Source organism: Tursiops truncatus, chromosome 14 (assembly GCF_011762595.2).
Source record: "Tursiops truncatus isolate mTurTru1 chromosome 14, mTurTru1.mat.Y, whole genome shotgun sequence".
In the NCBI taxonomy this organism is placed as follows: domain Eukaryota; kingdom Metazoa; phylum Chordata; class Mammalia; order Artiodactyla; family Delphinidae; genus Tursiops; species Tursiops truncatus.
The window spans coordinates 86,406,454-86,421,299 of NC_047047.1; the positions used below are offsets into that span (position 1 = coordinate 86,406,454).

At 41.1% G+C, this 14,846-nt stretch overlaps 1 long non-coding RNA gene across 1 annotated transcript; it reads left to right on the forward strand.

Moving 5' to 3' along the window:
* Positions 1 to 56: 56 nt before the first annotated feature.
* Positions 57 to 5,408, forward strand: LOC141276364 (uncharacterized). Its single transcript, XR_012325832.1, has 2 exons — positions 57 to 1,826; positions 4,331 to 5,408. It is a non-coding gene; the product is annotated as an uncharacterized lncRNA (long non-coding RNA).
* Positions 5,409 to 14,846: the final 9,438 nt, after the last annotated feature.

Genomic DNA, 14,846 nt, shown 5'->3' on the forward strand with positions numbered 1-14,846 from the left:
CGCGAGAGCCTCCTCTTCCGGGCGGTTTGCGGGAGTTTTTCTGCGTTCTCTGGAAGTTTGAGGCGGTAGCCGGGTGGCCGGGCCGGAGTCTGGGCTGGAGCCCCGGGCCCGAGAAAAGCAACCTGGGCTACGCCTGAGGTGAGGGCGTTTTAAAAAGGCTAACTTAACACGAGGAAGGGGCTTCCCTAGTGGCGCAGTGGTTAAGAATCCACCTGCCAATGCAGGGGACATGGGTTTGAGCCCTGGTCAGGGAAGATCCCACATGCCCCGGAGCAGCTAAGCCCGTGCGCCACAACTACTGAGCCTGCGCTCTAGAGCCCACGAGCCACAACTACTGAAGCCCGCGTACCTAGAGCCCGTGCTCCACACAAGAGAAGCCACGACAATAAGACCGCACACCACCACTAGACAAAGCCCACGCGCAGCAATGAAGACCCAATGCAGCCAAAAATAAATAAATAAAACAAATAAATTAAAAAACAAAAAACACGAGGAAGCTAAAGTCCCTGCTGAAGCAATGGGAAGGAGTCACAGACTTGGATGCCAGTTCTGTGTGTAGAGAACCCAAAGGATGACATTTGTGAAAGCTCTTTGGAAACGAAGTGCTTTACAAATAAATGTGATTTTCAGGCCACACGTGGCTCTCGTATTAACTGCTTGGTGCGGCCGACAATTCTGAGACATCTGCGAACGGCGGTGGTGGGGCGGCCTGAAGCTGGAGGAGAACCACCCCAAGGGGTGAAGACCTGGGGGCCAGATGCAGGACGCACGATTCCAGGAGGAGGGCCAGAGCGGGGGAAGGATGATTGGGAAGAGTCGGGGCTCGAGCTGGAGAAACGGATGTGGTCAAGGTGTGGTGAGAGATGGTGCATTGCCTTAGAATGGACCAAGAAGTCAACAGAAGAATGTTTTGTTGGAAAAGTGCCTACCGTCCTGTCACTTGAAACTCATGTGTGAAGCACTACCTGCCCTAGACAGGAGCCAAAAATACAATTCACAAATAATTGTTAATGCGAATGTTCCGTGCTAATGCTGCCCTAGGTGCTAGTTATAAGGGAAACCCACTGGATCCTTGCCCTCACGAGATTGCAGGTTAGTGAACATAATGTCCCATAAATTGTATGGCTAAATATATAATGATGAATTGTAATAACACGTAACAGTAAAATGAGTAAAGGTGGCCAGGAGGATTCATGCTTTAAGAAGTCATGGAATTCTTTGGAAGAGATGGAATTAACCAGCAATGTGGAAGAGTAGTCACCAGGGAGAAGGGCATTTCCGACGCAGGGAACTACTTGTGCCACGTTATCTGGCAAAGGGGAGATAACTTAGTCTAGTTGAGCTTCAGTTTCCTCACTTGTCAAATTTAACAGCAATTATCTACATGGGCCAGGCACTGTGGAAAATGCTGAAAACAATACACTAGGTGATCTCTAAGATTTCCAACAACTTTAAATAAGCTAAGATTGTGTTCATCTCAGATTTTTAAAGCTGTATATGCTTCTCTAATAATGTTTCAAAAAAAGGGCAACTAACTATCTCACTGGAAAATTAAGAGTCAGCTTGGGACTTGTTCAAGAGAGAAAGTATAGCTGCATCTGCAGTCTTATCTGGGCAGCCATTCTGAACCCTCTTGATGAACCATTTCCATGTCAATGCTCTACATGCCTTTTCAATCTGTGTCAGCCACTCCACCAAAGCAGCACTCCAAAAGTGCCTTCAGTAAAGTACTTTCTGGTTTCCAGTACTTTAATGAGAGGAGTGGTGAGAGAAGACATCCTTGCCTTGTTCCCCAACCCTGGGGGAAAGCATTCTGTCTTTCATCAGTAAGTATATGACGTTAACCTTAGGTTTCCATAGATATTCTTTATCTTTATTTATTGAGGAAGTTCCCTCCTATCCCTATTTTCTAAGAGTTTTTATTATAAATGGGGTTATGCATTTTATGCATCAATTAATCACGTGAGTTTCTCTTTTGAGCCGGTTAATATTGTAGACTACATTAATTGTTATTCACATATTGAACCCACCTTGAATGTCTGGAATAAACCCCAGTTGGAAATAGGATACAATTCTTTTTCATATTACTGGGTTCCATTTACTAACATTTTTTATGAGGATTTTTTTTTTTTTTTTTTTTCTGTGGCACGCGGGCCTCTCACTGTTGTGGCCTCTCCCGTTGTGGAGCACAGGCTCCGGACGCGCAGGCTCAGCGGCCATGGCTCACGGGCTCAGCCACCCCACGGCACGTGGGATCTTCCCAGACCGGGGCACAAACCCGTGTCCCCTGCATCGGCAGGCGGACTCTCAACCACTGCGCCACCAGGGAAGCCCTATGAGGATTTTTTATGTCTGTGTTCACAAAGGACATTGGTCTGTAGTTTTCTTTCTTGTACTGTTTTTGTCAGGTTTTGGTATTAGGTTAATACGAGCATCATAAAATAACTTGGGAAGTGCTCCCTCGTCTTTTATTTTCAGAAAAAAAATTGTGTAGAATCAGTGTTAATTCTTCAAGCATTGGGTTGAATTCTGCCATGAAATCATCAGGGCCTGGAGATTTCTTTTTCCAGGGTTTTTTACTATTATGAATTCAATTTCCTAATAGTTACAAGGTTATTCGAATTATCTCTTTCATATTGGATGAGATTTGGCGGTTTGTGCTTTTAGAGGAATTGGTTCATTTCATTTAAATTGTTGAATTTATGCGAGTAGAATTGTTCATAATATCCCCTTATTATCCTTTTAATGTTCATAACAGTAAAAGATACCTTTTTAAGTAGGTTTCATGGGGAACCTTCAAGTCAATACATTATTTCCAGTTCCTGTAAGAATGAAAATACTACCTGGAAACAGAGAACGTACCCCCAGGGTTAGTTTATCAGAAGAGCAGGGACATGATAAAAGAGGTATAAGAGAACATTTGGGCAGTGATTGGGAGAGTGGAGTCTGTTAGGGGGGACAGCAAAGCACCCCTTCTTTAGGAAGATTTGACCTTCCAGAGATCAGCGGAAGGTCACTCCATACCTAGAAAGGAGAGGTTTTACAACAGGAGAAAAGAAATATAGAAAAAGTATAGATTGGAGGCACTGGAGTCAAATTTTGCTTAGGCCTCTGCCTAACTGAAATACAGTTCTAAGTTGTTTATTCAGGAGAGGTGCCGTTATGAACACAGAGTCCTTGCCATACTGGAATACAGCAACACCTTCGTTAGCTAATGGAGCATAAATAGCCCACATCTACCTTACAGTTGGTTATTAAATTGGCATCACTGTCAATATATCGACTTCTAACAAGTACCTCAATCCATTGTCTTGTAAGCCCTTTGCAAATGGGAATAGCCAAAGGGTGACCAAGGGAGATGAGGTCATCCCCGCTTGCTACATCAGTATTAGTTGTAATTGTACTACATTGTTCATCCAGGCATGAAGTTAACTCCATGTCCACTCTGAAAGGCACAGCATATGTAGAGGCTTAATGACAGCCATTTTCCTGCACACTCAGGGCCCTGCTCAATTGCCGGCATCAGTCACAGATGCAACATAATGATGCCTTTCTTCCCTCCTAGCCTCAGGCTGCATTAGTTCTCCTGCAGGGGAAAGCCTTGGCTGTGGGAAGAATAGGCACATTACAACTAAAACATGCCTGCTGACCAGGAAGGTCAGGAAAGCCTTAAAGTGGTGCAAGTAGGTGAAGCAAGCAATGAAAAATGACCATATTAGGAAATCCAGCTGCAAACCCAAATGTTAAAAAGGTATTTTGTCCTTCCTCCCTACCCCCAAGAATGCTACTGAGCAAGGATCTGGACAAGGGCATGAGGGAGAATTGAGGGGCCCCAGGACACCAACCCAGGCTGCCCTGGACGCTGTGAGCAGAGGTCGAAGCGGCCTCTGTCCAGTGGCCTGTGTACAGCTGATGAGGAATAGAGTCAATTGCCCATATTGCAGGTTGTTCCTCCTTTTTCCGAGGGAACAGATGCAGCATCTTCATCGCTTCAAGCATTTTTTTAGTATCTCAAGAAACAATTGTGTAACAAAACTTTCTTAAAAACTAACAACTTCTTGTAAATCCAATTAACATATATTAAAGAACCTAAAGCTTTCTTTAGATATACCAATATTAAACTAGGTTTCACCTAAAAATCATTAGTGTAAACCGATTACTCAGATATGTATTTCAAATAACTGCCACTGGGCTGTCACTCTAAACAGACCAAACTATCCCTTACATATGGTTATGAGAGAAAGACCAAGGATGTACTCTTTCTCCCTTGACCGAAAGTTATCTGTACAATGGGTCTAATTCTCATAGATATTTCTATACAAAATTCTAGATCTTCCCAGACTGAAAACTACTTACCAACCTGAAGACCAGTTGATTGACTTATCTACTAACAGATTTAGGACACAGGCTTCCTAGATTCTTATTCATAACCCTCATGGCATGTGCTGAACTTTTAAAGCTTGGAACCTGAGAGAATGTTGCATGTGTACATTTAATAGGTGTTTTTAATGTAAAAAACACAAACACATGGAGGCTAAACAATACGTTATTAAATAACCAAGAGATCACTGAAGAAATCAAAAAGGAAATCAAAAAATACCTAGAGAGAAATGACAATGAAAACACGATGATCCAAAACCTATGGGATGCAGCCAAAGCAGTTCTAAGAGGGAAGTTTATAGGTATACAAGCCTACCTCAAGAAACAAGAAAGATCTCAAATAAACAATCTAACTTTATATCTAAAGGAACGCGAGAAAGAAGAAAAAACAAAACCCAAAGTTAGTAAAAGGAAAGAAATCATAAAGATCAGAGCAGAAATAAGTGAAATAGAAACAAAGGAAACAATAGCAAAGACCAGTAAAACTAAAAGCTTGTTCTTTGGGGAGATAAACAAAATTGATAGAACTTTAGTCAGACTCATCAAAAAAAGAGGGAGAGGACTCAAATCAATAAAATTAGAAACAAAAAAGGAGAAGTTACAATGGACACCGCAGAAATACAAAGCATCCTAAGAGACTACTACAGGCAACTCTGTGCCAATAAAATGGACAACCTGGAAAAAATGGACAAATTCTTAGAAAGGTATAACCTTCCAAAACTGAACCAGGAAGAAATAGAAAATATGAACAGACCAATCACAAGTAATGAAATTGAAACTGTGATTAAAAATCTTCCAACAGGGCTTCCCTGGTGGCACAGTGGTTGAGAGTCCACCTGCCGATGCAGGGGACACGGGTTCGTGCCCCGGTCCAGGAAGATCCCACATGCCGCGGAGCGGCTAGGCCCGTGAGCCATGGCTGCTGAGCCTGCATGTCTGGAGCCTGTGCTCCGCAACGGGAGAAGGCCATGGCAATGAGAGGCCCACGTACTGCAAAAAAAAAAAAAAAAAAAAAACTAACAAAAGAATTACCATATGACCCAGCAATCCCACTACTGGGCATATACCCAGAGAAAACCATAATTCAAAAAGACACATGCACCCCAGTGTTCATTGCAGCACTATTTACAATAGCCAGGTCATGGAAGCAACATAAGTGTCCACCAACAGACGAATGAACAAAGAAGATGTGGTACATATTATAATGGAATATTACTCAGCCATAAGAAGGAATGAAATTGGGTCATTCGTAGAGACGTGGATGGACCTAGAGACTGTCATACATTGTGAAGTAAATCAGAAAGAGAAAACAAATATTGTATATTAATGCATATATGTGGAATCTAGAAAAATGGTACAGATGAGTCAGTTTGCAAGGCAGAAATAGAGACACATGTAGAGAACAAATGTATGGACACCAAGGGGGGGAAAACCATGGAAGGGGGGGATGAATTGGGAGATTGGGATTGACATATATACGCTAATATATATAAAATAGAGAACTTATAAGAACCTGCTGTATAAAAAAATAAAAATTAAAAAAATAGGTGCTTTTAGTCTCACAGTCACAACTTATTCTACTGATATTTATGTTAGATAATACCTGCTAACTGGTTTTTATGCATTTGCTAGTTTCTTTATTCTTTAACTGTACAATAAATAAGTCAGTAATTCAGTGATTGAGTAACAAGCCTCAAGAGAAATATGATCTGTCTTATTCTCTGGCTCGTAAGATAATTTGTTAACCTTTTTCTGGTGTATCATCAGGGACCTGTGACTCATATTCACTTTATAACAACAAACCTCAGCCACTATTCTCCTTCAGTGTTGAAGTTGTCTTACTCACTTTGGGCCAGAAGGAGCCCCTTTTAAATCAGTTCCTGTGTCCTGTGATTGCCATTAATCTCTGTGCATCTTCTCACTTTCTGGCATAAGGAGGTGTTCCAGGCTCATTTTGTACTATTCTGTCTCAGACATGGGATTAGCCTTTTCTCCAAAAAGCCTTGACTCCTTTTGTTAAAAAGTGATATTGGAGGCTGGAATTTCAGTACTAGGGTGCATCATGGAGGTCCTCTTACACCACTTCAGTAGACAGGGCTAGAAAAGATGCATTTTTACAATAGTTTTTTTCATATAAAGCCATGAGTTCATATTGATATTTCCAGTCCAGTTCTAACAGAACAGTTCCTTTTAATATCCTTGACTATATAATTGTATCTCCTTTTATAATAAACAACTTAAACATGAAAGCACAATTTACCTAAACATGTAAATACAATTACTTGCTTTATCTGGCAGTATGAGAGAACAAATTCAAAATAACAATTCAGGACTTCCCTGGTGGTGCACTGGTTAAGAATCCACCTGCCAATGCAGGGGACACGGGTTCAAGCCCTGATCTGGGAAGATCCCACATGCTGTGTGCGCCACAGCTACTGAGCCTGTGCTCTAGAGCCCATGAACCACAACTACTGAGCCCACGTACTACAACTACTGAAGCCCACACACCTAGAGCCCGTGCTCCACAACAAGAGAAGCCACCACAATGAGAAGCCCGTGTACTGCAACGAAGAGTAGCCCCCACTCACCACAACTAGAGAAAGCCTGTGCACAGAACGAAAACCCAACACAGCCAAAAATAAATAAAATACATTTTTTAAAAATAACAATTTAATATTAATATAAATCATACAATTGTTACTGAACCAAACTTGGGTCTGCTCAGCTGCATGCAGCAAAGCCAATTTACTGACCCCTGGTTGTGGTGAAGGAAAGCACAGAATTTATTGCAGACACCGAGCAAGGAGAATGGGTGGCTCATTCTCGAAAGAAGCAAACTCCCTGATGGCTTTCAGGGAAAGGTTTTTAAAGACAGGGTGAGGGAGAGGGTTAAGGGATGAGTAATTGACTCATGCATGTCCTTTTGATTGGTCGGTGGTGAGGTAACAGGGTGGCATTTTAGGAGTCAACATCATCAACTCTCTGGTTCCATTCAATCTTGGGGCTGCATGCCGGCAGTCAGCATGCATGCCGGCGGTCAGCGTGCAGTCAACTTCCTCCACCTGGTTGGAGTTTTAGTATCTGCAAAACAAGAATGTGCGTCACACTTATGTTTACTTTTGAAACAGAACTGGGAGTTATTGTGACTGATATATTTTTTAAGTTATGGATGTTCTCCTGCCTGACTGTCCTATCTTTGTTTCTGCATTCTTTACTTCCCCAAATATTAACTGCTAGGGCCTGTTCTTTGTTCCACATGTAGGAGCCTAGGAGGTCACAGTGTATTTCAATAGCCTCTTTTCCCAACTAATAATAAGCGAGGACACAAACAGGTCTGTCACTGGGAAGGCCTCTACTGGGTCTGCTCAGTTTCAGTTCCCCCTTTTCTTTGACTCTTTTCCATCCTGAGAGGAGCAGGGGATGGGACAAGAAAGAGAATACAGTTTTAAATAAAGAGGTTAATCATAAACTCAGCACGGGAACTCAGTTTGGGGGGAACTTAATTTCACAATTGCTTAATGAAACTCAAAAATTTTCTAGTAGGATTTAAAGTTTGTTTGCTTTGTTCCACATTATGTCTCATTCTGGTGTGTATTGAAATTTCTCTGATAGAGAGTTTAGGTCAATCATTTGAGATTGTTTTCACTTTAAGGATCTTTTTAAAAAATATTTATTTATTTGTTTGTTTATGCATTTTAGCTGCACCGGGTCTTAGTTGTGGCACGCGGGATCTTCGTAATGGCATTCAGGGTCTTTAGTTGCGGCATGTGGACTCTTAGTTGCAGCATGCATGTGGGATCTAGTTCCCCAACCAGGGATCGAACCCAGGCCCCCTGCATTGGGAGTGCAGAGTCTTACCCACTGGACCACCAGGGAAGTCCCCACTTTGGGAATCTTGACATCCTAACAACTAATAGTTCTAAGGTCATAGAACAGGGTAGTTTTCAGCTAGACAGAAGACACAAGAGTTTATTTTACCTCCAGTTAATGGAAAGAACTTCAACAACTCAGTCTCCAAAATTCTTTAATGGGTTAATTTAGCTACCATCTAACATCTATCATTTTGTCAGTATACCAATGGCTAAATGCATGTACAATAGTGAGGAAAGGGAATTTTTTTTTTTTGGCTGTGCCGCACAGCATGTGGGATATTATTTCCCTGACCAGGGATGGAGCCTGTGCGTCCTGCCATGGAAGTGCAGAGTCTTAATCACTGGACTGCCAGGGAAGTCCCAGGAATGGGAATTTTAGAGTCTCTGGTAGAACTAGGTTGTTATTTGCTCCAAACCAGAACTGTATCTTTTTATCAAATCAGTAGTTGTTGAATTTCCTATCTTGTTTTTCCTTTTCTGAAGCCAATTTTTGGGCCTCTCTAGCCAGTTTTTCTAAATTATCATTTGGGGAAATAGCACTTTGGACCATGACAGAGGTTTGGCTGCTGTTGGCCCCTTTAAGGGCAGCATTTGTTGCAGAAATACCAGCAAGGTGTTTTCCCATAGCTTCCAGAGAGTCAAGTTTATATATACCACATATTCTTTATTCATTCATCTACCAGTGGACAATTAAGTTGCTTCTTTTACTGAACCAAACTTGGTCTTCAGGCTGTCTTTTCCACATTATATATTCTTGCCTCATCTGTCATAGAGTCATTGACCATATAAGTGTGGGTTTATTTCTGGGCTCTTTGTTCTGTTCCATTGATCTATGTGTCTGAATTTGTGCCAGTAGCATCCTATTTTGATGACTGTATCTTTGTGGTATAGCTTGAAATCAGGGAGCATGATACCTCCAGTTTTGCTCTTCTTTCATAAGATTGTTTTGGCTATTCAGCGTCTTCGTATTTCATACAAATTTTAGAATTGTTTCCTCTAGTTCCGTGAAAAATGCCAGTGGTATTTTGATAGGGATTGCAATGAATCTGTAGATTGCCTTGGGTAGTATGGACAATTTAACAATATTAATTCTTTCAATCCATGAGCACAGCATATCTTTCCATTTGTTTGTGTCATCTTCAGTTTCTTTCATCAATGTCTTATAGTTTTCCAAGCACAGATATTTACTTTCTTAGATTTACTCCTAGGTATTTTATACTTTTTGATAAGATTGTAAAATGAGATTGTTTTCTTAATTTTATTTGATAGTTTGTTGTTATTGTATAGAAACACAACAGATTTCTGTATATTAATATTGTATCCTGCAACTTTACTGAATTCACTAATGAGTTCTAGTGGTTTTTTGGTGGTGTCTTTAGGATTTTCTATGTATAATATGATGTCATCTGCAAACAGTGACAGTTACTTCTTCCTTTCCAATTTAAAATCCTTTTATTTCTTTTTCTTCTGTGATGGGTGTGGCTAGGACTTCCAATATTATGTTGGATAAAAGTGGTGAGAGTGGGCATCCTTGTCTTGTTCCTGATCTTAGAGGAAATGCTTTCAGCTTTTCACCCTTGAGTATGATGTTAGCTGTGAGCTTATCATATATGGCCTTTATTATGTTGAGGTATGTTCCCTCTCTGCCCACTTTGTTGAGAATTTTTATCATAAATGGATGTGGATTTTGTCAAAAGCTTTTCATGCATCTATTGAGATAATCATGTGATTTTTCTTCAATTCATTAATGTGGCATATCATATTGATTAATTTGCAGATATTGAACCATCCTTGCATCCCTGGGATAAATCCCACTTGATCATGATATATGATTGTTTTAATGTTTTGTTGAATTTGGTTTGCTAATATTTTGTAAGGGCTTTTTTAAAATCAATGTTAATCAGTGATACTGACCTGTAATTTTCTTTTTTTGCGGTATCTTTGTCTGGTTTTGTTATCAGAGTGAGGCTGGCCTTGTAAATGAGTTTGGAAGCCATCCTTCCTCTTCAATTTTTTTGAATGGTTTCAAGAAGATAGGTGTTAACTCATTTAAATGTTTGGTATAATTCATCTGTGAAGCCCTCTGGTCCTGGCCTTATGTTTGTTGGGAGTTTTTTGATTACTGATTCAACTTCATTACTAGTCATTGGTCTGTTCATATTTTCTGTTTCTTCTATCTTTGGAGATTATATGTTTCTTGGATTTTATCGATTTCTTCTAGGTTGTCCATTTTATTGGCATATAATAGTTCACAGTAACCTCATGATCCTTTGCATTTCTGTGGTGTTGGTTGTAACCTCTCCTCTTTCATTTCTAATTTTATTTTGGGGGGGTCTCTTTTTTATTTCTTGATAAGTCTGTCCAAAGGTTTATCAATTTTGCTTCTATTTTCAAGAAACCACCTCTTAGTTTCATTAACCTTTTCTATTTTTTTTAGTCTCTATTTCATTTATTTCTGCTCTGATCTTTATTATTTCTTTCCTTCTACTAACTTTGGGTTTTGTTTGTTCTTCCTTTTCTAGTTACTTTACATGTAAGGTCTGGTTGTTCATTTGAGATTTTTCTAGTTTCTTGAGGTAGGCTTGTATCATTATAAACTTCCCTCTTAGAACTGCTTTTGCTGCATCCCATAGATTTTGGATTGTTGAGTTCACATTTTCATTTGTCCTCATTGATTTCTTCAGTGACAATTGGTTCTTAATAGCATATTGTGTAGCCTCTGTGTGTTTGTGTGTTTTTCCAGGTTTTTCCTTGTGGTTGATTTCTAGTTTCATACCATTTGGGTCAGAAAAGATACTTGATATGATTTCAGTCCTCTTAAATTTATTGAGACTAGTTTTGTGGCCTACACATGATCTATCCTGGAGAATGTTCCAAGTGCACTTGAAAAGAATGTGTATTCTGCTGCTTTGGGATGAAATTCTACATATATATCTTCACCTGGTCTAATGTGTTGCTTATAGCCAGTGTTCCCCTGTCGATTTTCTGTCTGGATAATTTGTTCATTTATGTAAGTGGGGTTAAAGTACCCTGCTATTACTGTGTTACTCTTAGTTTCTCCATTTATGTTGGTTAGTGTTTGCTTTATGTATTTAGGTTGTTGGGTGCATATTTATTTGCATTTGTTATACTCCCATGTTGGATTGATCCATTTGTCGTTACATAATGTCCTTCTTTGACTCCTGTTACAGTCTCTGTTAAAGTCTGTTTTGTCTGATTTGAAGTGTTGTTTCTCCTGCTTTCCTTTTATTTCCAGTTGCATGGAATACCTTTTTCCATCCCCTCACTTTCAGTCTGTATGTGTCTTTAGATCTGAAGTGGGTCTCTTGCAGACTCATGTAAATGAGTCTTGTTTTTGTATCCATTCAGCCACCCTATCTCTTTTGATTGGAGCATATAATCCATTTACATTTAAAGTAGTTATTAATAAGTATGTACTTATCGCCATTTTATTGTTTTCTTGTTTTGTAGTTATTTTTTGTTCTTTCTCTCTTCTTTTGCTCTCTTTGTGATTTAATAACTATCTTTAGTGTTATGTTTGGCTCCTTTTCTCTTTTCTTGCATGTGTATCTATTGTAGATTTTTGGATTGTTGTTACCAATAGATTTATGTATAGCCATATATAGTGAAGTCCCTTTAACATTTCTTGTGAAGCCAGCTTGGTGTTAAGCTAAACTCTTTCAGCTTTTTCTTGTCTATTAGACTCTTTATCTATTCTTCAAATCTTAATGATAACTTTGCCTGGTATTCTTGTTTTTGTTCCTTTCATCACTTTAAATATATCATGCCACCCCCTTCTTGCCTGCAAAGTTTCTGCTGAAGGGTCGGCTGATGGTCTTATGAGAGTTCCCTTGTACATAACTAGTTGCTTTTCCCTTTCTGCTTTTAAGATTCTCTTTTTATCTTTATTTTTTGCCATTTTAATCACCATGTGTCTTGATGTGGTCGTCTTTGGGTTGATCCTGTTTGGAAATCTCTGTACTTCCTGGACCTGTATTTCTTTTCCCAAGCTAGGGAAGTTTTCAGCTATTATCTCTTCAAATAAGCTCTCTGCCCCCGTCTTCTGGCATCCCTGTAATGCAAATGTTATATGCTTGATGTTGTCCCAGGGGTCTCTTAAACCGTCCTCATTTTTTTTAAATTCTTTTTTCTTTTTTATGTTCAGTTTGGTTGGTTTCCGCTACTCTGTCTTCCAGTTTTCTGAGCCATTCCTCTGTATCATCTAATCTACTGTTGTTTCCTTCTAGCATATTTTTAATTTTAGATATTGTATTCTTCAGCTCTGTTTCATTCTCTCTTTTTAACTCTTTGTTAAACTTCTCACAGTGTTCATCCATTCTCCTCCCAAGTTCTCTGAGGATCTTTATGATCATTACCTGAACCATTATCAGGTAGATTGGTTATCCCCACTTCACTTAGCTTTTCTTCTGGGGATTGACCTTGTTCCTTTGTTTGGATCATATTCCTCTGTCACCTCATTTTGCCTAATTCTGTACTTTTATTTCCATGTAGTCGGTAGGTCTGTTACATTTCCCAATCTTGGAAAAGTAGCCTTATGAAGGAGACGTCCTATAGGGACCCTTCCTATAGGACCCTCCCCTCTGTTCACTAGAGCTATATGCTCGAGGGGTGCCTCCTCTGTGGGCTGTGTGGGCCCTTTTGTTGTAGCAGGGCTGACCATTGTCAGCACACTGGTAGGTAGGGCTACCCCTGCCCCGTAGCCCTGCCTCATGCAGAGGCTGCTGGTCTGCTGGTGGATGGGGCCTGGCCCTGTCACAGCTGACTTTGGGGATTGGGGGTCCTCAGGCTGGTGCCATCCCACTGGTGGGTGGGGCTAGGTCCTGGGGTTCCTGCTTGTAGGGCTCAGAGGGTCCCAGGACTGATGCTGGCCCGCTGGCGGGTAGACAAGCCTCTGTTGCTAATAGGCCAGAGGAAGGACTCCAAAGTGCCTCTTGTCAGCACTAGTGTCCTTGTGGTAGAATGGGCGCCCCAAATGGCTGCCACCAGCATCTTTGTCTGCAGGGGGAGTCTCGATTGCCTCTTGCCTTTCTGGGGGGCTCTCCAAGATCAGCAGCAAGTGGCTTTAACCCAGACTCCTTTCAAACTACTGCCTCTGTTCTGGGACTTGTAGCATGTGAGATTTTGTGTGTGCCCTTTAAGAGTGGAGCCTCTGTTTCCTATAGCCCTCTGGCTCTCCTGTACACGAGCCCTGCTGGCCTTCAAAGCCAGATGTTCTGGGTCCCGCTGCAGGGCCCCAGGCTGGGGAGGCTGATGCCAGGCTTGGACCCCTCGCTCCTTGGAGACAACCTTTGTGATTGGAATTATCCTCCTTTTTGTAGTTGTCTACCCAGGGGTGTGGGTCTTGACTGTGACACATCTCTGCTGCTCCTACCGGTCTCGCTCTGGCTCCTTCTTTATTTCTTTAAAATAAATTTTTTGTGCTAGTCTTCATGTCATTCTCGTTGACAGTTTCTCTGTAAATAATTGTGATTTTGCTCCTCCTTTGGGAGGAGGTGAGCTCAGGGCCTTCCGGCCCCACCATCTTGGCCGCACTGCTAGTTTCTCCCCTTCCTTTTCATGTAGAAAAAGGAAAGGGGGTGGACGGATCTGATATCTGGGATGCCCATGGGCAGGTGGGTTCTACAAAGTTTTCTTCATGGCCTTGAAGACCATGTCATCTGGTTTTTCCCATAAAATTGGGTCAGGGTTGTTATTGTTCAGTAAAACATATAGAAGTTTGGCCATAAGAGAGAAATTTGGAATCCAATTTCAGCTGTAACTAGCTGGCCCAAGAAAACCTCTCAGCTGGTTAACTTATGACAGCATGAAGCCTGTCTGAATCTACGTGTAGTCCTTGCTCTGATGTCAGATGCCCTAAGGTCGAACCTGGGATTGGGAAAACTGCCACTTTCTTTGGCAGTCTTGTATCCCTTTATGGCAAGTAGAGCCTATCTTCCTGTGAAGAGGCTTGAAAAGAGAGCAAAGAAGCAAATCTACATGAAGCAACAAAGTAGAACCTTTAGGGAACTTTATTTTACATCATCCAGATCAGCCTTCGGATTTGTGAGAAATAAGGGCTCTCAGTGAAACCCTGAGGCATTACTGTCCAGGTGAGTCGTTCTTCTTCCAAGTGAAGGGGAAAAGGTATTGGCCTGTTTCATTGACCAGAATACTAAAGAATGCACGTGAGAAATAAAATATTGACTGCCGTATCAGTAAACAAATGATGTCACAGTCATCAGCGATTGCAGCCACCTCTGAAGGTGAGCAGTGAGCCCTGAGGGAGCTCGGGAGGAAACAAAGACTACCTGCCATCTAGCAGCCGTCAGACTGCAGCCACTCGGGAAGGTGAAACTCAGCATGTGAAAACAGAGGATACCGGCCCCAGGTAGCTGAGGTAGCTGAGGTGCATATCAAAGGAATGATGTCAGTGAGCCCAGACTCTTGCATCTTCCCATGCATAGAAAAAGTGCTGAATTCCTTAACTTGAGATATCGTTTTCTTTTATTATCCGTAATCTTTTGTTGCAAAACTCCTGTATATCCTAGCTCCCCCCTCACCTCCTTGGAGCAGTTCTCTCAGGGTTACTTGAGG